Raw genomic sequence first — 27,487 nt, forward strand, 5'->3', positions numbered from 1 at the left:
TCTGTTGAGCCCAGTTACATTTAATTGAAGATTCTTGAATATACATCAGTGAGTGTCAACGGGTCAAAACCAAAGCAGCTACATGAGGGTAGATCACATTTGCCAGGGGAAAGGGAAAGGGAAAGGAAATTCCTACAGGAAAGGGAACACTAAACCAGTCATAATAAAAAAAAAAATCAAATATGTTTTAATCTGAACTTGGGTAAAGGGGAGACCAATTTATCACTAGAAATCTAATTATAAACTAAAGTTAAGAACCATATGTGGTGGAATTGGAAGTCCTGATGAAGACTGAAAAATCACATTAATTAAGCACTAATGAACATCTTCTGCCTTTTCAGAGTAAAAATGCAAGGCAAGAGAAGGATTTAAAGCTGGTTGGAGTCACAATACTGAAAGTGAACAGACTGAAAAAAAACTTCTCTTTTCTGCCACTCCACACATTTTTTAAGGACCTGATCAATCAGACACATGCAGCCATGAATATGAGACACTACTGAGTGTGAGCATATTTAAGCCATCAATGAAATTGCCTCTAGAACTAAACTCTATATTGAAGATAAATACAAGGCTGGACCCTTGAGTCACAGCTTCACAAAGATTTATGTGTGCATTTAACTTTATGCACGTGGGTAATCCCATTGATCTCTTCAAGACTGCCTACACATGTAAAATGAAGCACAGTTTTAAATCTTGCCTGAATGATATCTTTAGGTTATTATCTTCTCAATCTATGCACCAACCTGCAAAAGCAGCCTGATCCATGTCCGTGTAAGCCCTTACTAATCTGACAATTGGAGTAAGGCCTGTGTTTCTGCAGGGTTCTTGGCTCATTTTTGAGACTGGAATTAGTGAAAATAAAACTGGATTCTGCATCAGCCTGAACAGTGCCAGATTTGTTTCCAACCAAAACCAGAAATTGAAATTCTGGCGACTGCCTGACATGTTTGTAGAATTGATTGACTTTTTTATTTCAAAGCCATTAGTCATTCTAAATCCTAGGCACTGGATAGTTTAAGTCTGAATTATTCTCATCTCAGCCATCACATTGATCTGACGATGACAGTTTTGAGTTAAAGTGGGCAGTGTCTATCAGCTCTGGTGTTACAGTGACAAGCAAACCTTGCAGGGGCAGAGGATGTTTTTATAAGACCAAGTGAAAAAGCTGCAGAAAAAGGAAAGTTTAGAACTCATAAGTTGTCATTGCAAAGGACTTTCCTTCTACCCAAGCAATTTTTACTCAAGTATTCTTTCTCTAAAGTTCTTTTTTAATTTTTTTTCTGCAGAAAAGGCTAAATGCATGATCATGCCTTGTATTCAAAAGATTTTGTCCAATGAGCTTTCTCAAACAAACAGAAAAGGAAAGAAACCCCAAACAAACCACAGAAAAATATTACTTAATGCCACCACTGATTGTCTAACATTTATAAATTGCATATAAAATGTTATTATATAATATCTGAAGCTAAAATATTCTTATCCAGTTAGACACAAGGGGTTTAAGTCAAAAAAGCTCTTTATATGGACATTAGGCAAACTAATAGATAACAGGCAGTAAGAATACACTGGTTCTAAGTTCTGCTCCATGTGATCTTGTGTCACCTGGCCAACACCAATGGATTCCATGTTCTGCAGTGCAGTAAATAAGTGCAGAACTCGTCCCACACTCTCCAAAAATGCAGTGGATTGCTGGCACTGCTAAAACCTCCTGCCAAAAAAAAAAAAAAAATCTGAAAGTGATCAGAGGAAAAATGCAACCAATGAACACACTAAGTGCAGTGTTTCACATGTCCTTTAACCAAAGTCACCTACCTCAATATGTTATTTTTCACAGAGTACTACAAAACCACATTACAGAGGAGGGAGATTTGGTCTGTACTGCTAAAATCCCAGCCCCAGACTGGTGCAACAGCCTTGGCTCAAGGGCTAAGTGCCATGATCTGGTTCTTTGTCAATGTGCTTGAACTTTCTTCCTCTCTGGAAAAGAGTGGCTGCATCCCTACTGACTGCAGGTTTTGGGCTGTGAGCTTCCCTGAACCACCCCAAGGATAGCTGGCCTGAGCCAAAAGTGTCCAGGGAGCAGACTTGCATGAAACACACAATGTAGAGGTCTGTAAGTTAGTGTTTGAGTCTGTTTCCTCACACAAATGTATAAACATCATAATAAATGTGCTAAATCAGGGTGCATGAGATTTTGACACATAAAATTACGTAACCCCAAATGCACCTTTTAAAAATGTGTCCCCCAGATTCAGACATCTCACCATCTATTTCAACACAGAAGGATTTTTTTCTTAATGGAAGAACAGCTGATGTCCGATGCTGATGGTCAGAGTTCTGTTAAACACTGTGTTCACACACAAGGGCTGATAAATGATTAGAAGAAATGAAAGTGCTTTCTAATAAGAAACAACTGGGCTAAAAAAAGTCATGTCAAAGACAGATTAAACTGTGTGCTCCATTTCAAGGCTCCTGCTCTGGCACAGCCATAGTGCTTTGAAAAGAGCAATGGAAGATTTTCCCTGCCAGCGCCTTTCCATCACAGTGAGGTCACTCACAGTCCATGGAGCAGGTTTTGCATGTAGCAGGGCACATCACAGAGCTGCTCTGGAGTGGCAGAGCAGCCACCTGGAGTTTTGAGGTGCACTGGTGAGGCCACACCTCAAATCCTGTGTCCAGTTCTAGTCCTGTCACTGCAAGATGGACATTGAAGGGCTGGAGCGTGTCCAGAGAAGGGAACAGAGCTGGAGAAGGGGCTGGAGCAGCAGGAGGGGCTGAGGGAGCTGGGAAAGGGGCTCAGCCTGGAGCAAAGGAGGCTCAGGGGGGACCTTCTGGCTCTGCACAACTCCCTGACAGGAGGGGGCAGCCAGGGGGGATCAGGCTCTGCTCCCTGGGAACAGGGACAGGAGGAGAGGAAACAGCCTCAAACTATGCCAGGGGAAATTCAGGTTGGACATCAGGAGGAATTTCTTCACTGAATGGGCTGTTAGACACTGGAAGGGGCTGCCCAGGGAAGCGGTGAATCCCCATCCCTGGAGGTCTCCAAGGAACTACCAGACCTGTCACTCAGTGCCCTGGTCTGGTTGACAAGGTGGGGATTGGTCACAGGATGGGCTCGATGATCTTGGAGGTCTTTTCCAGCCTTAATAATTCTGTGATTTAATGATTCTGTAAAGCTGCCAGCTCTGAGGGTCTTAATGCAGAAGGTGGGACATGAGGCAATTTCTCCCAGCAAAACCCATTGCCAGTTCGGACAGGATGACCCATTCGGAAAGAAGTGCAGTCTCAACACCTGGTCAGTCCTGTCCAAAAGTATTTACTGAAGAGGTGAATTGCAGCCTAGAAAAGAGCCGCAGGACAAGGCTGGTTCCACATGAGCACTGGCACTTGGAATCAGCTGAGGCAGCATCTCCTCCCTGAGGTGCCACCTTTGACACCCCTTTTAACATCCCCACTGGTTCCCATTCAGAAGCTGCCTTGGAAGGACACACTCTCTTTAGGAGACCTGCAGGAGGTACAAGCTTTCACCTCCTCTCCAACTTCACCTCACCAAAGACAGCAGAGCAGGGTGATGGAAGAAATAATTATTTTGCATTTCACATAGTAAAAGTCCAGCTATGGCTAATTTGACAGCATCTTTTGCAAAGCTGCTGAAAACACCATGATTGATTTTACAGGAGAGATTTGAATTCATATAGAGCTCAGCTACATGGATTTGTGCATCATTTGTCTCTTAAAGGCTCCAGTTGGAGAATTATGAATGTGCAGTGGGAGTGGTGGCACATGAGGGAAAAGGATGGGAACTATTACAAGGAAACTCTTGAGTTGTGTCCATGCAAGGAAAGGAACTGACAGCCTTGAAAGAGAAGGACAGGAGGAGGAAGAGAATGGATATTCTTGCTACTCCCATTGCCTGTACATATGGAATTCACTGAAGGAAAAAAGACCTGAAGGAATTTGGATTTGTAAGGCCTAGCGAAACACAGCTCTGACACCAAACATGTGGGAAAAGGGAGATTTGCCGTGTGAAAGAGGAAGTCTTTAATTCTTGCCAAGGGGGAGGGCAACAAGAAATCTTGGGAGTTCTCAGTCCACAAGGATTAGCTTGTAACTATTTTATGCCCCGTCAGTTTATCAGAACTGGAGTTCTGATAAAGAACAGAGAGAAAGCAGAGAGAAAGCAAATTGATATTTCTACAGGAGCAACATTATGAGAAATCAGTTACTTTTATTTCATGATACAACTCCAAGCAAAATAATTTTTTGTGTGTAAGCATTTAGTGTTACTGGGATGAAAAATCTAATTAAGATATATTTATTAAGAAAATGCAGCATCCTAGTTTTATTATGGATTTCCATATGCCATCTTTGGGTGATCAAATAAGAAGTCATTAATTACTGTGAGAGGGTATTAAAGGGCAGCTCCTTGGAGTTCCCCAAAGTAACATTGCAAATCATGATCTTTATTTTGTTTCTGCCATGAGGGTAAATGAAATAACCTTGATTTTTCAGTCAAATCCCCTATCACCTATTGTCTTGCCTTGCATGAACCTGCCTGAACTGAAATCCGTGTAGTAATATTAGGAATATAAATCACTCATTTACCTTCAGGAAAGGAGGATGGGGCAGCCCGTGCTGCCTGCGCGATGTGAAGGACTTGAGCCAGCCTGAAATCGGTGAGGCAGGGGAAGGCTTTTGTTTCATGTCTCACGCACAGGAGCGAGGGAGGTTGGATTCTCCCCCTTCCCAGCCTGCCAAGCAGCCAAAAATTGGAGCCCCACGGGAGGGCTGGGTGAGACACCACGCTGCTAACAGAGGCTTCAAGGCAGCCCATCTGCTGCCACTGTCACGCTGCTGCTGTGACACAGCGGAGCTGCCAGGGAGGACACCTCACTCCTGGGCTCTTTGTGGAGTCCTTGGGAATCAGAGGCATGGTCCATTCAGAGGGGCTGGAGTAGACTGTGGGAATGGGAAACTTGATGGATTTGGGGGCAGGGAGAATGTGAAGCCGCTTGGATTTTCTGGGAAAGTGTGCATGAAATCAATGGGCTGTTGTGATTGGGGGGGGGGGGAAGGAGGAAGAATTTGTAATTCATGTATTTGTTCTCTGATAGGGAAATATAATACTGGTGGATTTGCTTTGGAGAGGAAAAAAATACTATTTGAGAAGAAGGTTACTTGCATGACCAGAGAATGATTGAGGGACCCCTGTTTTAAAAGAGCTGGATGCCTAAGCCTGAATTAATAAACTAGGAACTGCTGGTGAAACAATGCAGGGAATTTCTGCAGGAAAGACAGAAGGGACCCTGGAAAAGCAAGAAGGTAGGAAAAATTATCAATTTAGTGATCAAGATCAAAACAGATCAGAGATCCTTCTGCTAATTTATTTCTTCTCTCTCTCTTTTTAAAAATCCTTTTCCTCAGGAATAAATGTTTAAGTGGAAATACATTTCATTATGACTCTGCCAGTTTCTTGGTTTGGAAGGATGGAGGTGAGGACTAGGTTTTGTTTATTTTGAAAAATAAAATACATTGGATCTGAAAATTGCCAAACAAGTTATTGCTTCACTTCCCAGATGCATGAACACAGAAAACATCCAGGCTGAGTTCTCATAAGTTTTCAGTGTTTTCCACTGTTTGCTTTTGATGCCTGAGAGTTCTCAGCAGCTCTAGATGAAGAGGGGAAAAATGACATAAATGTTTGAGTTATTTAAAATCTAAGACCTAAAATCAATCTTTGGCCAGCTCAAATTCTACTCTATCCATTCTTCTGCAGTATCATCACTGATATCTAAATGATAGTGATGTCTTTGCTGATATAAGCCATGATATAATAAATGATATAATGTCTTTGCTGTTTCTGCAGAGTGAATTAGGAGGGGATTTCACTGATGCCAGCTGCAATTAAGCATGAAATTCTGGTTTTCCTTTTACCCCTTTTCTCAGTGTTCGTAAAAGTTTTACCCAAACTCTTTCTGGCCAATGGAAAACTTTTCCTTGGTTTCGTCTCACACCCAGACCCTCAAAAAGTTGGGGTTTTTTTATAGCAAGACCTTCTTTTTGTTCCCATTTATTCCAAAGCCTGAACAAAGCAGTTTTATTTTGTTGGAAGACGTGTGATAGTGCTTGGAGAGCAGAGCTCCTTGGCTTGATTTTCTGTGGGGATAAGATTGATGTTAACAAAGTGTTTGATGTCTGCTGTTGTCCTTTCTCTTCATAATCTCAAAACCCTTTTCCAATTTCAGGTACATCTGGCAGATGACTTCAGTTTTCAGAGGCACTAAACTGCAAATTTCAATAAATTAGTAGCTGGGACAGAAGAAGATCCAAACTAGTTTTTCCTGAGGGATAAGTTGGAGCAGAAAGTCAAATACATGATCAGAAACCAGAGTAGCAAGGCAGTGGAAGTGCTCTAGTCTTGAAGCAAGTCTTGGCCAGAATTTGGTATTCAGAGGAGAGCTCAGCCACAAAACCTGGAGCACCAGGGTGTCAGGCTTCAGGTGTTGCGCTGATCATGGAATGATTCACACTCCTAGGGAGGAGGAAGACTTGTGAATGAAGTATTTCTTTCTAGATACAGACTTTTTCTCATTTCCTTATTTGAAGAGAATGACAAATTTTAGTCTGAAAACATTAAAAGAATGTGAAGAAAATGCTTTTATTTTCCTGAATTTTCTAGACAACACTGGAACACATCCCTTCACTTTCTTTTCTGAAGTCCTTCTATTCATTCATTTGCCTAATGATCCCATACTTTTTTCTTTTTAATTTTATGAATTATAAGTAAGAACTCTTTGATTTTTTTTTTATTACATCAAAATACAAACGTTGCCAGAATTAAGTAATTTGTGCCAGAGGTCACCTTATTGTCATCACTTATAACAAAAGATTAGGGACTGTAAATGGTAACTGTGGAGTGGTGAAAACAAATTTAGTTTCCTATGCAAAGACTTTTTTTCCTGTCTTTCCATCACTGTAAATGTATGTACAATTCCTCTTTTGGACAGGAGCCTCTCATCTTTTGACCTTAGAAAAGGTTGGGTTTTCTTTTTATTGTCAAAGAGTCGAGGGGACAAATGCAAGGTGTGGAACAACTGAGTAGGCAGCAAATCTCCAAAAGGGAATTTGTGAGTCAGCAGATCCATCCTGATGAAAAAAGGAATCCTGTAAAGATGAGGGGTGCTATAGAAGGTACGGGAGGTAATACCTCTTTCCCATGTGGATAAAGCCCCATCTGGGATCCTGTGTCTGCGTAAGCGCAGGTAACAGCTGGAGAAATGACCCTTGCCAACTGGCAAAAATGCAGAGATGAACACCAAGAATTATTAGAGGTCCAGAAAACACAACTTGTGAGACAGGAGCGAAGGAGCTGGGTTTGTTTAGTCTAGGGAAGGGAGGAATGTGCAGAGACATGATAATAGCCACCAGGAACAGGACAAGACAAGATGTGTTTGAATTGCCTCAACAGAGAGAGGGTGGGAATTAGGGGAAAAAAAGCAGCTTTTTAATGGCAAGATATTGAAGGGCTGGATTAGTTTCCTTCAGGAATTTGTGGAGGCTTTCACTGGAGGTTTAAAGAGCAATTTAGACAAACATTTGCCAGGTGAGTTATAAGACCGAAGTTTGCTTATATGTAACCCTGCCCAGGGTAGAAAAATGGGGTGGGTGACTTCTTAAAGTCTGTGGCAGCCTACATTTCAGTGGATTTTTTACCACTGCTTAAAATCATGATTTTGAATATTTTAAAGGATTTTTAAAGTGAATGGGGCCTAATCCTCTGTTCCTCACACACAGCTTTCCTCCTTATATGTGCATCAATGCATTCCTTACCTTGGCTGATTATCATCCTGACTGTTCATTATTGTGAGAATTTTATGGGCAGAAACAAGTGACTATAAAGACTATATTAGATCTAAGGTTTTCCCTTCATAGCATTTATAAAATGTGCAAGACATATTTTTAAATACTTATTCATTATTCTATTAACACCTGGTTTAATAAGCTTTAAAGAAGCTTTAGAAGTCTGACATATTTTTATTCAAGATAGATTCTTCCAGGGTATATATTTGGTTATATTTTCAAATGTGAAAATAATGCAGTATTCTGTTACTGGTTTTTACATTTCTTTCTTTTTTCTTTTTTTCTGTGTATGACAGATACAGATAAAAAGTAGCTAATTAGACTTTGGCTGAAATATCCCTTCCCTTTTATCAGTTTTAAATTTACTGACTTTGAATTCAACTACTTTCCCTCTGCTTCTGAACTGTAGGTCAAAATAAACAAAAGTTTGCATTATGCCAGTCCTTTCTGGTGCATCCCTTCTCATTCACCCCTCTCAGATCCATGGACCTGCTATTCCCAGTCTGGCTTGCAGGTGTCCTTTTGTCTCTCTGAGGGTCAAAACTGGCTGTTGGCTGGGTGTCTTTCAAGCCAGAGCATGTGCCACACAGTGAGAGGAGGAGAGACAGCTGAGAGCAGCACCTTTGGAGCACCAGCAGAATGGCAGATGGATTTAGCTTCAGTTTTTGGACAACTTGAGTCATCTAAGCACACAAGAGTTAGATGGAAGACAGGTTGCATGGTATATTCTGGTATCTTAAATGTGACAGCAGCCACCAACAGAGGTGGGAAAGCTTTGCAAAATCCTCTCAGGAGGATGATGCAGAACAATCTGCTTCAAAAACTATGTTCCACCTTCCTTGTTAACAATCAGAAATTGAAATGAAACTTGAAGAATACAACTTAGCAGTAGGAGTAAGTTAAACTCTGAGGAAAAACAGAAGCAAGTGCTATATAGGGAAATACAATGCAATACAAAATAGTTTGGGAAAGAGAAACAAACTACCGAAAAGCCCCTCAGAAGACTGGGTCTCTCAAAGCATAAAACATAAAGTTAATATAGGTTTTAAAAGGTCTTATATTATTCCATTTGAATTGAAATGGTTCAATGTTTTGGAGGAGACTGTGGGTGACAAGATTGTAATGAGCTATAAAACCTGCGTCTGTATCAGGTCAGTGTGCTCCAGTACCTAATAGAACAAAAAATCCTCAGTTTTCCAGATGTACATTCTAAAGGTTTTCTTCCCTGCAAAAACATCTCTGTCCGCTCACAAACAGAATTATTATTTAGTGAAAAATGCCAGGAATGGTTGTTCCCATCCTTTATCTGCCTTTGAGAAGTTTATCCAGGTGCAAAAAGATTTTTTAAATTTTTTTGGTCTAACTTGGTGCATTTTTTGGTCTATTTTGGTGCATTGAATAAAGTTTTTCTTATTTTTCATGCAGAAATACAGGGATCATGGATTCCGTGGTTCTGGTGTGAGGAACCGCTACTTGTTGTTGTCATGGAGGTTTTTCAGTGGGTGTGGAAAGTGTTACTGCAACAAAGAGTGTTTGTTTTGATGGTCATTGGTTCTGACAGTATAAAAATAATTTAGACTCTATTAATGAGGAAAACAGGTTGATTTTGTGCAGTCCCTAGCTGGATAAAAACGTTGTGTGCTGGGTGAGTAACTGGCTCACAGGCTGGGCACAAAGGGTGACAGTGACTGTGGCGACGTCAGAATGGGGACCTGTCACTGGTGGGGTCCTGCAGGGCTCCATCCTCGGCCCTGTGCTCTTCAACAACCTCATTAATGACCCAGATGCAGGACTGGAAGGGATACTAAGTTAGTCTGCAGATAACCCTAGACTGGCAGGAGCTGCTGACTCCCTGTAAGGCAGAAAGGCCCTGCAGAGAGCCCTGGACAAACAATGGGGTCACCAATTGTGTGAAGTTTAACAAAGACAAGGGCTGGGTTCTGCACTGGGGATGGGGCACCCCTGGATGTACAGACAGACTGGGGAATGAGGGGCTGGAGAGCAGTGCTGTGGAAAGGGTCCTGAGGGTCCTGGTCAGTGGCCAGTTGGACATGAGGCAGCAGTGCCCTGGAGCCAGGAGGGACATCCCTGTCCTGGGGGCACCAGGCCCAGCATCGCCGGCCGGGCTAGGGAGGGAATGTCCTGCTCTGCTCTGGGCTGGGGCAGCCTCACCTCGAATATTGTGTGTGGTTTTGGGTGCCAGAGTACAAGAAGGTCTAAAGCCGTTAGAGAGTGTCCAAAGAAGGGATGTGAAGATGGTGAAGGGCCTGGAGGGGAGGCCATGTGGGGAGCAGCTGAGGACACTGGGTCTGTTCAGCTGGAGGAGACTGAGGCCAGAGCTCACTGTGCTCTTCAACATCCTCATGAAGGAAGCTGAGGGGCAGCTTTGAGCTCTGATCTCTGTGTGACCAGGGACAGGACCCAGGGAACGGCTGGAGCTGTGTCAGGGAGGGTGAGGCTGGGTATCAGGGAAAGGTTCTTCCCCCAGAGGGTGCTGGAGCACTGAACAGGCTCCCCGGGGAATGGGCACGACCACAAGGCTGCCAGAGCTCCAGGAGCATTTGGACAACGCTGTCAGGGATGCACAGGGTGGGATTGTTGGGGTGTCTGCCAGGAGCTGTATTTCAATGATCTTTGTGGGTCCCTTCCAACTCAGCACAGTCTGTGATTCTACCATTTTGTAACTCAGAGGCCACAGCAATCATCCAGGTGGCCAAAGGAGACAGAGCAGGGAACAGAACCTTGGTGTCCTTCAATGTCACAGCTGTGCTGTCTGTCCCTCAGACATGTAAATTTTAGGGCTGGGATTTCTCATTTCTCCAAAGACAGAGAGATTTTGTTCCAGTGCAATTTTTATTCCAGTGTGCCTTTTGGGCTTTTTTTTTTTTTTTTTTTTTTGGTAAACCAACAGGACAAAACAAATGTTGAAGCCCCTAAGATGTTAATAAAAATGGAAATTCTTGTCTTCCAGTCAGCTCTAGCTGCCGCCTGTTACCAGTTTTGGGGAAGATGCTCACACAGCTTCAGGAAATTAACAGCAGGGAATAACTTCACATTGGAAAGATATTCATCATACGGCATCTGTGCATGAGTGGATGTAATTTGAAGACTTCTGTGATGTACAGCTCACCAAAAGCCATTTTCCACACTGGAAATGATGACAACCCAAAGTATGGGCTTGTGCTAGCCAGTCTTGATGTTGTCATGTTGTCTTGGGGGTTTGGTCAACTTTAAAAAGAAATTTCATTGCCACTGCTTGAAGAAAAAAGAAAAAAAAAGAAAATAAACTACCATATTGTTACCAATCTTCAACTGGCTATCAGTTTGCTACATGGAACTGCAAAGTGACATCTAAGTTGTGATTTATTTTTAAAAATTAAGGGCAGGCCCATTATGCCAGCCCTAAAAGACTCTGGGTGTTTGCAATGGCCAATTACTGTGGAAACTGCTGAAACAAATAAATGTTTGGATAAGGATCTGGAACAAATGCCTTCATTTTTTAAAGAATTCTTGCAAAATATCACTAGACCAAGAAATCCCAACCACTCATCTGCTTGTTGCTACATCTATATCCTTCTCTGGAATTCTTCGCTGCAGATCTACAAAGGAATAAATGAAAAACTGCTGTTCTCCCACTTAACCTATAGCAAGCAGCCTTTAAAAACAACTCATCTGTTACATTCCAGCCATATTTAGCTGTTTTTATCAGAGCTGTGCGGTAGGAAATGATTTGTGTGGGTTTTGAAAGACTGAAATATGAGGATATTCAAGTCCTGCTTTGAATCCAATATAATCCTGCACATGAACTTGTCCCATTGAAATCAGGTTCATAAAAGCATACCTGTACACACCCTTCCTAAAGTCAATTCTAAATGCCTCTGGTACTGCAATCCTGCTTGATGGGGCAGATCTTGCTTCTCCAGGGAAAAACAGAGCATGGCAAGAACCCAGTGTCTTGCCATTCTGTGCTATTCCCTTTCCAAACAGTGGGAACGGAACAAAATGTAAGAAAACTAGAAAAGAAAATGCATAAGTGGCACATAAATAAAACCAGTGCATTTTATTACTTAAAAATTCATGCAGACATACACACAGACATAATTTTACAAAAAATGAAAGGGAGACTGAAGTATTAGACTGAAGTATTTGCTTTTTCAGAAGTTTTGAAAGCAATATTTGCTTTATGTAGATTCAAATAAAGAAAGATAAATCCTATTTTTTTTATTAACACAACATCAAAGTCCACATACAACATGTTCTATGTATGAGTTACTAACTCTCTTTTCATGCTTAAATGTATTTATTAGCTCTGTCTAGGTTTACATTAATATTGTGACACACACACACAAATGTATTTTATCCCATTTACAGATGCAGCTTTTGTGGTTTTATTGTTGCAATAACAGGCTTCCCAAGCAATGGGGTTCCAAATCAATGTGCTATTTATTGTGTTATCTATGTTCATGTTTCTCATTTCTGTTTATCATGCTATCTATGTTCATGTTTCTCATTTCCAGTTGCAAGGAAAAAAGCTTCTTGGTTCTGTGAATATAACATGCATGCTCACCCAGCAAAGCACTGAAATCAGATTTATCATCCTCATTTTAATGTCCCCACTGCCTCTGATTAGGGCTGACTAGGGAGCATCATACTGGTAATTAATATGTTTCTGTTTTTTAAAGATATACTTCTCGTAAGAAGCATAAAAAACTATATTTTTTTTATGTGAAAGTATTTTAACACTTGAAATATGAAAGTTTATGAATGTATGTCATTTTATTAAAAGTCTAAACCAAAACTCATCAATGTCCCTATCTTGGATATATAAAGTATAGAAATGCATATAAACCATCACAAATTAAAAATTAACATCTAACAAGGCAAATAATGTTAATTTTCAGTTATGATAGCAAAAAATCTTCCCTCTTGTTTATTTGTTTTACTGATTTATGCAGTAGCTTTTTTTGCTAGAGGCTCATGATGTGAGAGAACAGCACAGTCCTGCAGTCCTTCCCACAGAAATGGTGCCAAAGGACATTCCAGAACTGGGGACAGTAAAAAAGATTGAAATTAAATTTAAAAGTATTAGCAAAAATATTAGCATGACAAAATTCAAACAAATAAGTATGCTATATTTAGGCAGAGTGGACAAAACACTGGAGAGAACAGAGAGAGACGTGAGAGAGAACTCATTTAGGTACTCTGAGCAGGAGACTCTTTATGATTAAGCCTTCTGGAACCAAGCTAAATTAAATATAATTTATAAATACAATTTATAAACAGAATTAATAAATATAATGCATAAATATACTTCACAAATATAAATTAAATACACCTCTTCAGCCATTTTAAATCCAGGTGTCTTTAGGCACCACAAGGATATAGATGTGCTTCAGCCCATGTCACACAGTAGGTGAGCAGTAACACCAGGAACAAACCCCTCATTTACTGCTAGACCACACAGAATTAAGCCCAGGATGGATGGCTGAAATATCAGGCACCAAAGAGTGAAATAAGAAGATCAAATGTACTTTTCCAAATGCTTTGCAAAATAAAATAGTGGGTTTTTTTCCCAGCACTCCAATCCCGTAAGCACCCTTTTGTTTTCAGTGCTTGGTGATATTGGGTTTCAGTTTGTGGTTTTGCTATTGTTCTTCCAAATGAAGTAAAGAAACATACACTAAATAAAATGAGGGGTGCAGTTGACCTCCAACATTTCATGAAAGGGCTTGTTATGTTTACCGCATTTAAATGAAAATCTACTTTGGCTGGAGCAGCAAAATAAAAGAGCAGAAGGAACAAGGTAGTTGGATGATCGAGAGTTTTCCTAACAGCAAACACTTTTCAAGGTGGGCCGAGATTATGGGACCAAATATTTAAACTTGGCAGAGATCTAAATTCACTGGAAACTCTGTGTTTGCCTCTGAGGCAAATGTCCTGGGCTGATTTTACTCTCCTCCTTCCCTATTTTCTCTTGACTTCTGGGACAACACATGCACCTATTTACTACCAGCCAACCAACCTACACGGTTAACTATTCTACTTTCAAACACCCAGATGGAACAACTCATGTATATACCAGCTCTTGACACTGATCGTGCCGTAATCAAACCTCTCCTGATGGGAGAGAGTTTTTAAAGTCCTTGCTAGGAGTTCCAGAGACAAATGGGACTTTCAGCCTTTGCTGCTTCTTGATAGTTGTTTATTAAGTCTTATCAGAGAAAAAGAGTCACTAGTGTGATCCAGACATAGCACAAAGAAGGGAATGCAGGAGAAAGCTGAATTATCAAGATTACACGGCCTTTTTAAAAGCAATTCAACCAATGGTTACTAAAAACGTACATTATTTTCACTTTCCTACCAATTATTCAGTAATACAGCCAGGAACTGCAGAATTCTTTGTCCAGTCATCCCAAACTACTTTTACTGCAGAATATGGAGTAGTAGAAGAAGAAGAAGCTGGTTTGGAGAACAACAATCCTCCATTTTTGATGTTTTTTGCTTTTATCTATTCACTACATTAACAAACCCAAAACCTCTAAATTTTTCACCCTGTGACAATCTTACATAGTAGTCTATCACCTAATTTACACTAGTGTAGTTTCTAGTTCTTCTCTAATAGTAGGCAGTTTTTTCCAAGGTTGGAGGTCAAAACCAGTGTTGTTCAGGGGGGTAAAAACCTTCAAAATGGGCAGAGAAATATTCTCTGCGCTTTGGGTTCCCACAGCTCTGAAGATAGAAGCCCAAGCTAAAAAATAATGGGAATTGAAAAATGGAACACTGGAATGTGTAGGCTTTGCTTCCATTTCTACATCTCTTTCGTGGCTCTTGACTTAATCTAGCTAAAAAAAAAATCTCTCTTTCATAAAGGCATTTGCAATGAATTTGAAAACTGACATGGCTCCCAACCTGCCTGACATATCCGTAATATTTCCCAGGTTTGCACTTTGGAAACCTTTGAAACGAAGCAAAAATCTCTGCAAGTGTTTATGTGCAAGAACATAATTGCCTTTATATATGCATTTAAAATCTAAATGTGCAATGTATGTGTGACAAGACCTCCTGGACCATAGAGGAAATTCTGCTCAGGATTTTCATCATTTAGACTTTCTTCTCTAACACTCCCATTGCTGCTTTTATTTCACACTTGCTGTTCCACATCCCAGGCTTTCCTTGCCCATGGCAAGAAAGGGATTAGGCACCACCTATTGAATTTCAGATTGATTCACACTATCACTTTCAGCAGAATTACACTTGGAATGTTTCTGACCCATTAGTTTTAAGTAGTACTTTTGTGGGAACTGTGCAGCTGGGGGAGTATGTCTGTGTCCGGCTATGATTTCCACTTGGGATAGGGAAGATCATTTTAGATGTTGCTATTACTGTGAATTAAATTATTTATTGAGCAGGTCCCAAAGTCTTGTGTCCATCTTTGCCCCCTTCTCCAGAGAAGGAACTGGGGAATACAAACTATTGCAGCACGTGGAGAAAAATGACATTGCAATAGACGTTAAAAATGTCATTTATCCTTCAGCTGCAAGTATTCAACTGTTAGGAAATGCTGGAGAGTGAATAGGAAAGGAACTTTGTCTTTTTTCTTGAAGATACTGAGCAAAATCCACAGGTGATAGAGTTACTAGAATTATGAATGAGAGCAGAAATGCTCTTGAAGTTTTGCTCTATTTTCCTGCATCCTATTCCTAACCTTCATCAGGATTCTAGGAATGCTATGGTACATGTGTGTGAAGGTAAGTGGATATCATCCTCTGTTTGCCTCACCCCTGGAAGTGTTCCAGGCCAGGTTGGACAGGGCTTAGAGCAACCTGGGATAGTGGAAGGTATCCATGCACATGGGAGGGGGTTGGATCCAGATTATCTTTAGGGCCTCTTCCGATTCAGGCCATTCTATGATTCTGTGCATAACTCAGTAAATCTTTATATTTATTATTTCAGCTGGCACTCAATCCTTAAACACATTAACTAGAAAAAAACCCAGTCCATTTCTCTGGTTCTCTCCTGTTTCAGGGAATTATCTGAGTAACCAATCCAGCAAGCCTAGGTCAGTGAGTTTTCCTGAAGGGAAACAGGGCATGGATGGCCCAAACACAGAAGTGGTATCAGAGACAGGAACTGTATTGATAAATTGGATATGAAGAGATTAAGAGTGACTGGCACTTGGCAAGCTTTGCCTTTTGCAGATAGATCCTGGAGATCATTTTCTGACCGCCCCACAAAGAAGGGAACAAAACTGGGTGGTGGCAGGCCCATATTGCAGGGCCACCTCCCTGCTCACAGGGATTTAGGGATTTATCAGTAAACCACCCGTCACAACTTCACAGTCCCACAGAATGGGTGCTACAACTTCTACCCACAGCTTTGCACCTTTCTGCCAGATCCTTTTTGTCTTCATGCACACACACAACAGGGAAGGGAAGCTGTGGCAGAATCTTTATCCTACACATGCTTTTCCTCAGATCCTACCTCAGTGCCAGTGGTAGGAGAACTGGTAAAGTTTGCCAAGTTTCTTTGTAACTCCCAGATACCAAATCAACTGAAGTTGCTGATGAGTGACTTGCAAAATCCTAATCTGGCCTCTGACAGGAACACCCTGTGTGGCTTTCAGCAAGTCTCAACACCTTTCCGCTTCTGCCTTCCCATGGCTAAAATGTTTATTTGTCTGTCACACCAGGTTTTTGGGAGAATTCATAATTCAGCACATCACAGAAATAGTGCTTTTCCTGCAGTGAGTTAAATAAATCAGGCCATCAAGAGTGAGATAAGGTCTGCCCTGAGAAGGCACTTGATGTCTAGGGTCATTTTAGAGTTTATAACGCATCAAAGTCTACATAAATAAATCAATTCAATGCAGACAAGAGGAAAAATTGTTCCAAAAAAGCACAGTTCAAGAAGCTATTGCTGAGCACAGGTTAATCACTTAAAAACAGCAGCTCCTCTTCGAAAAAGTAAGGTAATAATTGGGTATATCTTCTGTTCTGTAAAACCTATCTCACAGCTGTCACAAGTGAGAGGCTTTTAGTTAAGTGAATGAAAGAACAACCATCACTACCCCTCCCAGAGCACTCTTTCCCTTAAAACCAGCACAACCCCCAAAATGTGCCACCTGTTCCTTAATTCCTGCAATAACAGAATTTGTGAGATGAAACTGGCCAGGCTTAGCATGAGAATAGGGTGCATATTTATGCACAAGAAATGTTACATTATGACACCTGTCCCACAGGTCGTCTGGTCTAGGAATGAGCACCCTGGTCTAGTGCAAGGTGTCCCCGCAGAGAGGCTGGAAAGAGATGATCCCTATGGTCCCTTCCAACTCAGTCCATTCTATGATTCTATGATACTACGAATACACAGGCTCATAGTTTGTATTTATACAGCCAGACATTGAGATCTTTTTGTCTCTGTGCTGTCATTACAGCTTCAGGAGCAACTGCATAATATGAAGAATATTCAGAACAAAACTGACACCAGGCTTGGAGGACTCCTTTAAGGATTACAGAGAGTTGAAAGTGTGATATTAATGTGACAAGGGCAGCCACAAAGAAAGGGAATTATTCCTTGTTTCCCAGAATAGCCTAGAAACACATTTCTCCTCTAAGATGGAATAGGCAAAGCTCTGCATTAGTAAAATGGCTACTATAAACGCAGTGAGAGAGTAAAGGGATTGATTCCTTTACTCTGCAGCAATTCAAAACCAGATATATGAAAATATTAGCATGATTAAATGACAAGATATCGAGTAATGCTGCAACATGGCAGCATTCAGATTGTTTTGCTGAAGAGGGGTTTGGGGCTTTTAGGACAACCTCTGGCAGCTTTTTCCAGCTGTGATGCCCCAATGTCCAGTCCTTCAGACAGACATGGATCAATTTTATGTCCACATTTCTGTAGGAACAATTCAGTACCCTCACAGCTGACAGATGACAGGACAGATATGCCCAGAGTAGAAAATGGATCTCCATTTTCTGCAGCTCTTTGCAAGTGGTAATTAAATCGTGCAGCACAGAATTAAAATTCATAGAATCACAGAAACTGGGGATAGGAGAGAGCCGCTAAGGTCATTTTTGTCCCTGCCCTTCCTTCTGCCAATGCTTTGCCCAGCACTTTGTAGCCAATTTGAAATGCTCTCTACTTACCCAGAGCTTTTAAGAGACCCTCGTTTGATTTATGCACAGCAGAAAATGATACCTTTTCTCCAGAGACGGACAATTTGCCTCATTCAAAGAGTTGTGTAATCAATTTCATTTACCAATTACAGCCCTTCGTTAACACGCGGCCGCTGGGGCACTGGGGAAAGCAGGAAGTTAATGAGATTGAGGATGGGATCAGGGGGGTCTCCTGAATGCCTTGTTTTGCCCTGACAGCCCAGTAAATCTTGAATCAGCCAAGTGCTTCTGAAGGAAGAAACAGCTTTGGAGATTCATCTCCGTTGTGTCCCTGTTCATTCAGCTGTGGATTAGATGGGTTTGCTGCTTTAGAGGGACACCTGGGTTTGGCAGGGCAGAGAGGAATGGCGATCCAAACTTCCTCAAAGCTGCTGGGTGTTCCCTTGGAAGCGCAGAGAACCTCACAGTGGGGACTGAGGTGGGTTTTCAGTCCTCAGTTTCAGGTGGGGTAAATGCTATCTGAGAAAGGCACTTTCCTTTCACATGGCATGGACATGAATTTTGGATCTCCCTGGAAACTTGTAGCCTAAGCCTGCAAAGCCTAAAGTGACTTTGCTCTTGCATGAGCTCCTCCCACAACCCTGAGGCTTGAGTCTTAAAAATGTGTCTGAGGCCCCCATCACCCCTTCCAGGGTTTTTCAAAATGCTTCTCCCCAGGGGCTGGAGAGTGTCTTGTCCAAAAGACTAAATGTTTATCAACCTTTTTTTCAAATTGATATAAATCTTCTGTTCAAGACACAGGCCATAAATATAAAACCAGGCTTTCCCTGGGGATAAACTGCAATAGTCTACAGCTGAATGTCTTTTGAAATAACTGGCACTGCCTGCAGTCAGAAATAGAACACTGAACTGGGAGGGATACAAGTATGATCTGATACAGACTTCCTAGGCCCAGATCCCAGATCCCCCTCATATGTTTTGTCTGGAATTTTCACTCACCGGTTGCTTGACAAGGGTCCTGCTTTCCAAGTGGTTGTCCCAAGCCTGATCCTTATCTGGCCTAAACTGATGTTCCTGGTGACAATCAGCAAGGGTTCATCTCCTCCTCCTGCTGAGTGCCCTGCAGAAATCCCTAAACCCCCTGTGACTGGTGGGAATCCAGAGCTGGAATGAGTTGGCTGTGCTGCAAAACCCCCCTGGCAAGATGAGTGCCACAGGTACAGCCCAGTTTGACCCTGCCATGGGGACATGGCTCTCAGGATGGAGTGAACCTCCCCTCGCAGCACTGTTGCTGACAGGGACACCAGGCAGGGTGCCTGGAGCCAGCTCTGGCGCCCCTGAGCATCTCCCATGCCCCAGCAAGACTTCCTAAGTGGCCCACATGATGTTGCCTTCCGCAGGATAAACATTTTACATCATCCCTCAGGTGCTTAAAAATCATCTTCAGGTGATTGGGTCCAAATGGCACAAATGTGGATCCATTCTGCTTCTGCTTCTTCTTCAGAATACACATTCTTAGTGTGAGAACTTATATTGCTCCAAAAAAAGAAAAAAAAAGAGAAAAGGAACAGCTACATAAATAGACATTTCAGGGATGGCCTAGCTCTAAATGTGGTTGCAGTATATAGAAAAGCCAAGCATAAAGATTCTGAAGATGGTGATGCAACAAGAAACCTGAACTTATCTTCCACTTCCTTTCCTGTCCCATGCCAGCAGCAGCACAGGGAATGAAAAAAAGTAATTTGATGAAGCAAAATATCTCAGTTCAACGCAGCATTTTTTCACACATTATGCATGACCTTTGTTACCTTAGCAGAATTTCTATTTTGAATTTACTTCCTCTTGATTATCGTTGTTCAGGACTATTTCGAATTGTGAGAGAATAAAACTTTTACCGTTGTAAAGCCTTAATGTGGCACTAACTAAAATAATACATGTAAACTCCTAAAGGAAGTTTTCAGTGAAAACAGGAAATTACTGACCAAGAAGTGTTTATGAAAGTGTTTGCCCTTTTCTTTTTGGCTCTTAGAAAGCACACAGGGCTCTTCTAGGGCAGAAATAAATCCATTTCCTACAGGAGCACCTCAAACTCCACCAGAACCATGCACATTCTTTTGAATTGCAGCTGACACTCAATTTTTACTTCTGCCATTCTTCTGATCTTGATACAAAGCTCACATTCACTCCTGGGCCTTAGGGCTGCTTTGGCTCTAGAGAAGGTGTAAGTAAAAACCTCTGTGCAGGGGTCTGAGGGCCTTGAGAGCAGTGGCAGATGGGAATATCTTGCATTACGTGTAATTCACACCTTAATGGGTCTGATCCGAGTCCTTCCTAGATTTTTTCATAAATACTGCTAAACCAGTGCTGTTTTTTAGGTAATTTAAGTGTCCTTCATGCCTGGCTTATAGCTTTTAAATGGCTTTTTAACTTTACTCAGTGTGAAAATAAAATAATGTCCTATGGGTGATTGTAAGAATCCTTGCCTGTAACTGTGGCACATGCCACTGCAGGAGGTGTGAGGGTGATTGAGATCCTCTCCTGGGAAGTTTGAGATAAGGGTTAAATGCTGTAGGACAAGACCACCTGCTTGGTCTTTATTTTGGTGTCTAAGAATGTCACTGTCACTCTCTGCTTCTGATGTGAGAAAGGGGAGGACAGTTTGGGAAAACTCCAGTTCTGTATTGTTCTTGGACTTTCTAACAATTTCAATTAAATTCCTCTTTCCAGTTTGAAGGGGGCTTATTTGGCATGCACAAATATTTACTTTAGTGCCTAAAGTCTTGCCAGACTCAGCTTAAGTGCTGACTTGGATATTTTAAAAGATTTTGGTGGGTACAGTTTCTTATTTCTTTCAAAGGAATGCTTTCACATTTATTGCATGGCTTGGAGAATGCCATCCAAATTTTAAAATCAGGTGCACCAGGGCAGGTACCTCAGTCCCTGACGAGAAGAGTCTCATGCAGACAGGGAGTGAGTACAAGTGCAGCTCTGAGGGAGGAGGGCGGTGACTGTAGCACCACCCAAATTGTTGCTGCCAGGACGGTGACTCAGATGAGTGACTGAGTCACAGTGTCTCCCTCCCCTTCCTCTGGCCAGGGAAGGTCCTGATGTTCTGCTGGTGCCTTGGAGATGTAAATTGTAATATTCCCACCATGCTGCAGAAGCCAAAGGAACAAAAGTTTCCTCCTCCTCCTCACTGTCCATGTGGACTTGCTCTGGGCAGTCTGACCAGGGGGAAGAAAGGGGCAGCCTGCCTAACAGCCAAGTGAGCACTGCAATCAGAGACTAGTCAGTGCAGATTGCCTTTGGGACCAGGGGAGGAGGCCAGGTTCCTCCAGAACATGATTCAAGGCAGGAGGCTCTGGTGGAAGACATGAGTTTGTGTGGGAGTGGGGATGCCCTACCCTGGACAGAGATTCCATTAAAGCGGACAGTCACGCCACATTCTGGCTGGTACTGGTTGAATCTTGTGAGTATTGATTGAAATCTCAGGATTAGTAGAGGCAAGCAGCAACTCCTACATTTTCAGACAAGATCTAATTGCTTAGAAGAACATCCTGATTAGAGTCAGCAAATCAATATACAGCAATGTAGCTTAAATCGATAAGATAAGGCCCTGCCTGCTGAAAGATCTGCTCTCTGTCAGTGCATTGGGAAATTCCCCCACTTAATGAGGTTTGGAAAATAGTGCCAGGCATTTTATCCATGTTGAAAGTGCCTTGGATGGCATGCAGTCTTTCTTTCTGGTCTTTCTCTAGCTTCCACCTCTCTTCCCTCTCCTATGACTTCGTCTTTTAAGTCTTCAGTCATCTCTCTATTGAATGAAGGCTTGTGCCTGTGTTCTTGATTGCTCTCTCTGCACAACCAAACTGCCCAGGTTTTAATTAGAATGTAAAGGTTGCTTTGCTTTGTTCTGCTTTGGTTTTGTTTTGTTTTTTTCTTAAAAAAACCCAAAACAATTCTTTTTTCTTTGAATTGCTTTCCTTGAGTTCCAGAAAATCTCTTTGATGCTCACATGTTGTACCATTTTTTCCTTGTTTTATACAGCTGGGATTCTGGCTTCATCTTGAGTCTTCCTCCACTTTCTGGGATGCTCTCTTTGAATTGTAGCATTGTGGCGTGAGATCCTGCCAGTTCACCAGCCTGGCAGTGTCATATATAAGTCTGGGAATCAACACAGTGAAAAATTCAAATGGTTATTGTTCAGCACTACTTAGAATAGCAAAACTCCATTTACAGATGTCCCAAAATCAATGGGAGATGGATTTCTTCTGTTGTCTGACAGATTAATAATCTTATCCAATTCATTTCCCGAGATATAAATTTTTAGTTCCTTGGCCAATAGCAGACTAAATTCCTTTCAGCGACTGAGTACAAAACCATCATGGTTTCCCCATCCCAAAGTTTTCCTGACACACAATAATAACAACTCCTGAAATGAAATATTCTGACAGTGGCTAATGACAGCCTTGCTGCATGAATAAATTACAGAACCTGAGTTTCCCTTGGCTTGCACCATTCTCACTCCTTCCTGACGGCAGTGCCTACAAATGGCTTGGTCTTCCTCAGGAAATAGGAAAGGATGATTCATAATTATAAATAATTATAATTATGTGTATATACACATTTATATGAATTCTAAGATTATATGTTTGTTGCAAGTCACTCCTAATTTTCTCTGAGGAATTTTGTAGAGGCTCACAGACACAGTGAAGACTTGGGAAAAAAAATACAAGAGCCAAGGACAAGGATAAAACAGACCTGATTTACTACTCATAGCAAAAGTGAAGAAAAATAAATAGGAGAAAGGGACACCTAACATGCTATCTGCAGATGTCATATTCCTTCAGACTCACGGGTAATCTTCACACTTATTCACAACCACAAAGTGGGGATGTTTCACAGTCTGTCGTTAGGAAGAGGTTACCTTTCCCAAGCTTTCTAACGTGTTATATCCATAGAACTGATTGTTATGATTTATTTACTCACTCACCAGCTGCTAAATACTTTCAGAAGTTACTTTCTTGTGTGTTATCTGAGCCCTCGTTTTTATGAGAAAAAAGGCTGGCCTCAAGTCAGACTTCTCTTACAAGGGCCAGGGTTTTACAACTCAGCTTGGTCATCCAGTGAAAAAGATGACTCATCTTCTAAATCAGAAAAAGAAATAGCTCTTGGATCTGATTTGGATAGTCCTGATCCATTTACCCCACTAACATTTTTCCAGTTCCTGTCTCAAAGCACCTGGGGTCATTTGCATGTATACCAAAGAAAGTTTTGAAAGGTGACAGAACAGAGCGTGGGAAGAGTTGAAATCCCTGTAGTGACAAGGCATAGCTGTAGCATTACATAACAAAACATTTTTGCTGCTTTTTATTTTAGTTCAGTATTTTAGTGCTTCAGATCTTCCCCCCAGATGTGAAAGCCCAAGTGGAATTTCATTGTTTGCCCTCCAGCATTTAACCCAGATCCTGCAGCAGAGCCTGGGGTGGCCTTTCACTTATCAGTAAGTTTAGAGATGCTGATGAAGGCACTCTCACAGGGAGTTTGAAACCCCTCAGGCAAGGGTTGCTGTGTGCCCAGAGGCACCAGGCACCTCTGTAACTGCATCTTCAGCCTCCAGCAATCCTTTCACAGGGCTGAGTAGCTCCTGGAATCTTCAAGAATTCTGGGATACATTGGGAAGACCATTGCCAGCAGGTCAGGGAAGGGATCCTGCCCCTCTGCCCAGCCCTGGGAGGCACAGCTGCAGTGCTGTGTCCAGTCCTGGGCTCCTCAGGACAGGAGGGGCAGGGAGCTCCTGGAGCGGGGCCAGCAGAGGCTGAGGAGATGATTTAGGGCCTGGAGCATCCCTGACAGGGAAAGGCTGAGGGAGCTGGGGCTGTCCAGCCTGGAGAGGAGCCCCAGCTGAGAGGGGCCCTCAGCCCTGGGTGTCCCTGTGTGCAGGGAGGGCTCCGAGCAGGGCCCAGGCTCTGCTCCGTGGGGCCCAGCCATGGCACCAGAGGAATGGGCAGGGACTGATGGAATATATACTCTGGTTTAGAGAACTAAAATGTTTGACTCCATTACTGTTGCTCTTTCATGATGAATTAGATTGATTTTCCTCACTATAACAGTTCAAAGATGACCTCTGCTTTAAGAAGATGCCTGTGATACAGCAGTTCTGTCATACCAAAAAGTGCTATTTTCTGAACAGAAAAAGATATATTGTCTTTCACTGCATTGATAGTTGTCCAAACTGTGCAATTTCTCAGCAAAAAAGGGAGTTCATGTCACAGTGACTGCTAAACTGTTGCACTGTTATTAAGTGCTACTTCCTCAGAACTGTCTCAAATTCATCCAGTGAGAAGTAAATAGACATTTCTCATGATGATTCCCTTTTTTTTCTTTTAAATAAGCCTTGAATGTCTCAGATATTTCACGACATTCACATGCCATGTGGATCTGCTCCTCAGGAACTACAAGGGTTTCACCCAGCTTGGCATGAGGACCCAGAGGAAGGGAGCATGGAGAATCTTAGAAGAAAATATTCATTGCAACAAATCATGATTTCAGATTCCCATTCCTTTAAATATTTTCAGATTGCTACTGCTGCTCTTGCAGATTACTAAAAATTGAGTGTTATTATTACTTCTTCTGCTGAATATGATAGAAGAAACATTAATGTCTCAGAGTTTGCAGGAAACAGCATTAGTAGTGTTAGAATGTCTAGAAAGTCTGTGAAACTTAAACAGTTAAACTCTAGAAGTATTTTCAGTGTTTATTTTCTAACAACAAAACAAAATGTTTGCCGGCCAGCAGTTGTGAAAGTAAATATCTCAAAATTGCTGTCTTACAAGTTTGCCTTTGCTACCTGACTTGTTTGCCTTTTGTCTCAACTTTCTTTAACATTCTACACTTCCAAAGTCTTGCTTTTTCCAGACTGCTTGAATTTGTGCTCCATGTTTAAATGATTCCGTGGGACTGGAGGGGATCTATGCCTGGACACAGCAACAGACTGAAACACAGTGAAATCTTGAATACAGTCATACAAGCACGAGCCTCGGGTTTTCCTTTTAGTCTCGTCGCATACAAGCAGTGAATGAGCAAAAGAGATTTTCTGAGGGAAAAAACCCCAGTAATCACTGACCTTTTAAATGAAGAAGGGAGGGTGCCAAGAGGATGGATGCCAAGATGGTGGTACTGAGCAATGGCACCAGAGGAACAGGCAGGAACTGATGCCCAGGAAGTTTCCCCTGGACAGGAGGCAGAACTTCTTCCCTGGGCAGCGACTGAGCCCTGAACAGAGACCAGAGAGGGTGTGGAGTCTCCTCACTGGGGATATTCCAGAACCATCTGGACATAATCCTGTGCTGTGTGCTCTGGGATGGCCCTGCTGGAGCAGGGAGTGGGACCAGCTGCCCCTCTGTGGTCCCTTCCAGCCTGACCCATTCTGGCATTTTGGGAATATCCACCAAGCAGAAGGAGGTACTCACAGTATCCCACCCATCCTGCAGCTTGCTGTGCTTACAGATGATCCTTTTTTTAATTAAATAAATCATCAGTTACTATCCTTCCAGGAAAGTGACCTCATTTCTCCTGTACTGCCATGATGGGCCTAATGGAGTGATTTGGACAGATGGTGGATAGGGGTGAATTCTGAAGCCACTTGAACCTGAAGACAGCAAAGATTAAAAGCAGAACTGAACATACTATAACAGAATCATCTTCTGGCCTCTTAGAAAACAGAAGATGTCACCTCATGCACTCTTGTGTGATTTAGCAAAGGTGGATGAAGAAAGCAAAACCCTCCTTCAGTGCCAAGAGTTAGGTAAAGATTGGGGTTTAAAAATTAGTCCAGTTGATAGGTGACTGAGCTGAAAGGTCAGCTGCTAAGATGAGTGTTTCCAGAGCTAAACCTGGGGAGCTTAGAGCTAATCGAAGATCTGTATAACAAACACCACTTGCAAGCTCTGTGTAGGGTCTCCAAGCCAGAGCAGCTGTACTTTGGTGATTGGTTTGAAAAGAGGAGGAGAGGAGGAGAAATGAAGGAGTTAGGACAGGTATTGCAGCTGCTCCTTATGAACCTCATCAAATAGCAAATAGGAAATCAACAAACGAGTACATTCCAGCAGAAATTCAAAGTGGAAGTGATTATAGGAAGGCTAGACTGACAGGTTCTGGCAAGCTGGGAGGGCACTGCTAGAAAAGCACTGGTGGCTACAAAGCTCAAAGCTCAGGGACTTACCTCTTTCCTGCTTCCCTCCCCGCTTCCATTTCCTCTCCTCAGGAGCAGTTCTTTTATTTCATCCATGAGAAATATGTTTGCTGGGAGGCATTCACCTCCACAGGTGGAAGAGAACAGGAACAGGCAGTATTACGTAGTAGAAGAGAAGATGAGAAATTAAATAATCTGGTGAAAAATTGGGGTGTCCAGTGGGGAAAACAAGCATGCAAGTGAAAGAAAACCAAATACAGCTGAGCAGTAATTGCAGGTCAGATTCATCCTGGAGGAGATGCCAAGGTGTGCAATGAGGAATCAAAGTTTCGCAGGGGTGTGTTTCACTCTGTGGATTACTGGGAAGAGAGTGACTTCTACTGAGGCTCGTGTCAATGTTAGCACTGGTCTGGAATGAGATGAAGGTGCAGCAGTGGCACTTCATCTCACCTCACCCTTCCCTGGAGACACAAGTTGCTCTTTTCAGTTGGTTAAGGTCTTTGCTGAAGGTCCTGGAAGACCTGAAAACTCTCCCCCAGGGTTCTCCGAGCCACAGCTCAGCATGCAGGGTTGGAAGACATGCTTCAAGGGCTTGATGAAATGGGAAATACACTCCGGGGGTGCAATAAAATGAAACTGTTTCCTGTTCCTGACTGTAAACATTCCATAGGAAATTGAGGCAGTTTTCACTGGAGACAAGGAAACTGCCACCAACCAGGAAAAGTTGCTTAAACTGTGAAACACGGCAAACTTCTCCTTATGGCAAATGCACTGAAATGTACACTTTTATCCAGGGGTTGGAATTACACCCTTTTCTCAGAGAACAGCTGCATGTGCTGCTGGGAATGGTAAAGTTTTGGCCTGGATCCAATTTGATAATACTTACAGAAAGATGCAAGGGGTTTTCTTTTTCTTTCTTTTCTTTTTTTTTTTTTTGGTCATTTTGCTTTCTTTGAATATAAATTCTTCCAAAACAAAATTTGTTCACTGGCAGATCAGCCTTGCAAAGGTGCTGAGTACTCTGGCTCTGGTCCAAAAGTGCACTTAAGCCCGCGCTTAACTCTGAGGACATAATTAGTCTTGCCAATTTCAGTGGGGCTGTTGACATGCTTAAAGTTAAGCATGTGACTAAGTCCACTGCTGCGAGAATGCTTAGCCCTTTGTAGGGTTCAGCCCAGCTCTGTGCTACACAAAAGACCTTTTGTTCAGCCTTGAATGACGAGGAAGGCAATGGAAGGAATAAACACCGTTCTTTAAAATAAACATTGTGCTGATCACAGAGATAGCACACATGTTATTAACGCCGGGGCTG

General features: G+C 42.1%; 3 long non-coding RNA genes across 6 annotated transcripts; 1 reads left to right on the forward strand and 2 right to left on the reverse strand.

The window, feature by feature from the left end:
- Positions 1–4,690, reverse strand: LOC121675552. Its single transcript, XR_006020114.1, has 2 exons — positions 4,606–4,690; positions 1–1,708 (listed from the first exon to the last, which is right to left on the reverse strand). It is a non-coding gene; the product is annotated as an uncharacterized LOC121675552 (long non-coding RNA).
- Positions 2,953–14,015, forward strand: LOC121675550. Of its 3 annotated transcripts, none has more exons than XR_006020110.1 (5): positions 2,953–4,792; positions 5,115–5,322; positions 5,425–5,492; positions 6,246–7,603; positions 10,832–14,015. It is a non-coding gene; the product is annotated as an uncharacterized LOC121675550 (long non-coding RNA). The 3 variants fall into 3 exon arrangements; XR_006020111.1 differs by having other exon boundaries at positions 6,246–7,252; XR_006020109.1 differs by lacking the exon at positions 10,832–14,015 and having other exon boundaries at positions 2,956–4,792; positions 6,246–8,295.
- On the reverse strand, positions 10,706–27,033 carry LOC121675551. Of its 2 annotated transcripts, none has more exons than XR_006020112.1 (3): positions 26,206–27,033; positions 11,702–11,873; positions 10,706–11,115 (listed from the first exon to the last, which is right to left on the reverse strand). It is a non-coding gene; the product is annotated as an uncharacterized LOC121675551 (long non-coding RNA). The 2 variants fall into 2 exon arrangements; XR_006020113.1 differs by lacking the exon at positions 26,206–27,033 and adding an exon at positions 25,108–25,276 and having other exon boundaries at positions 11,032–11,115.
- Between the last annotated feature and the right edge of the window lie 454 nt (positions 27,034–27,487).

This window comes from Corvus kubaryi, unplaced genomic scaffold (genome assembly GCF_017639235.1).
Source record: "Corvus kubaryi isolate FWS band 111438036 unplaced genomic scaffold, C.kubaryi_AGA036_p1.0 74, whole genome shotgun sequence".
In the NCBI taxonomy this organism is placed as follows: Eukaryota; Metazoa; Chordata; class Aves; order Passeriformes; family Corvidae; genus Corvus; species Corvus kubaryi.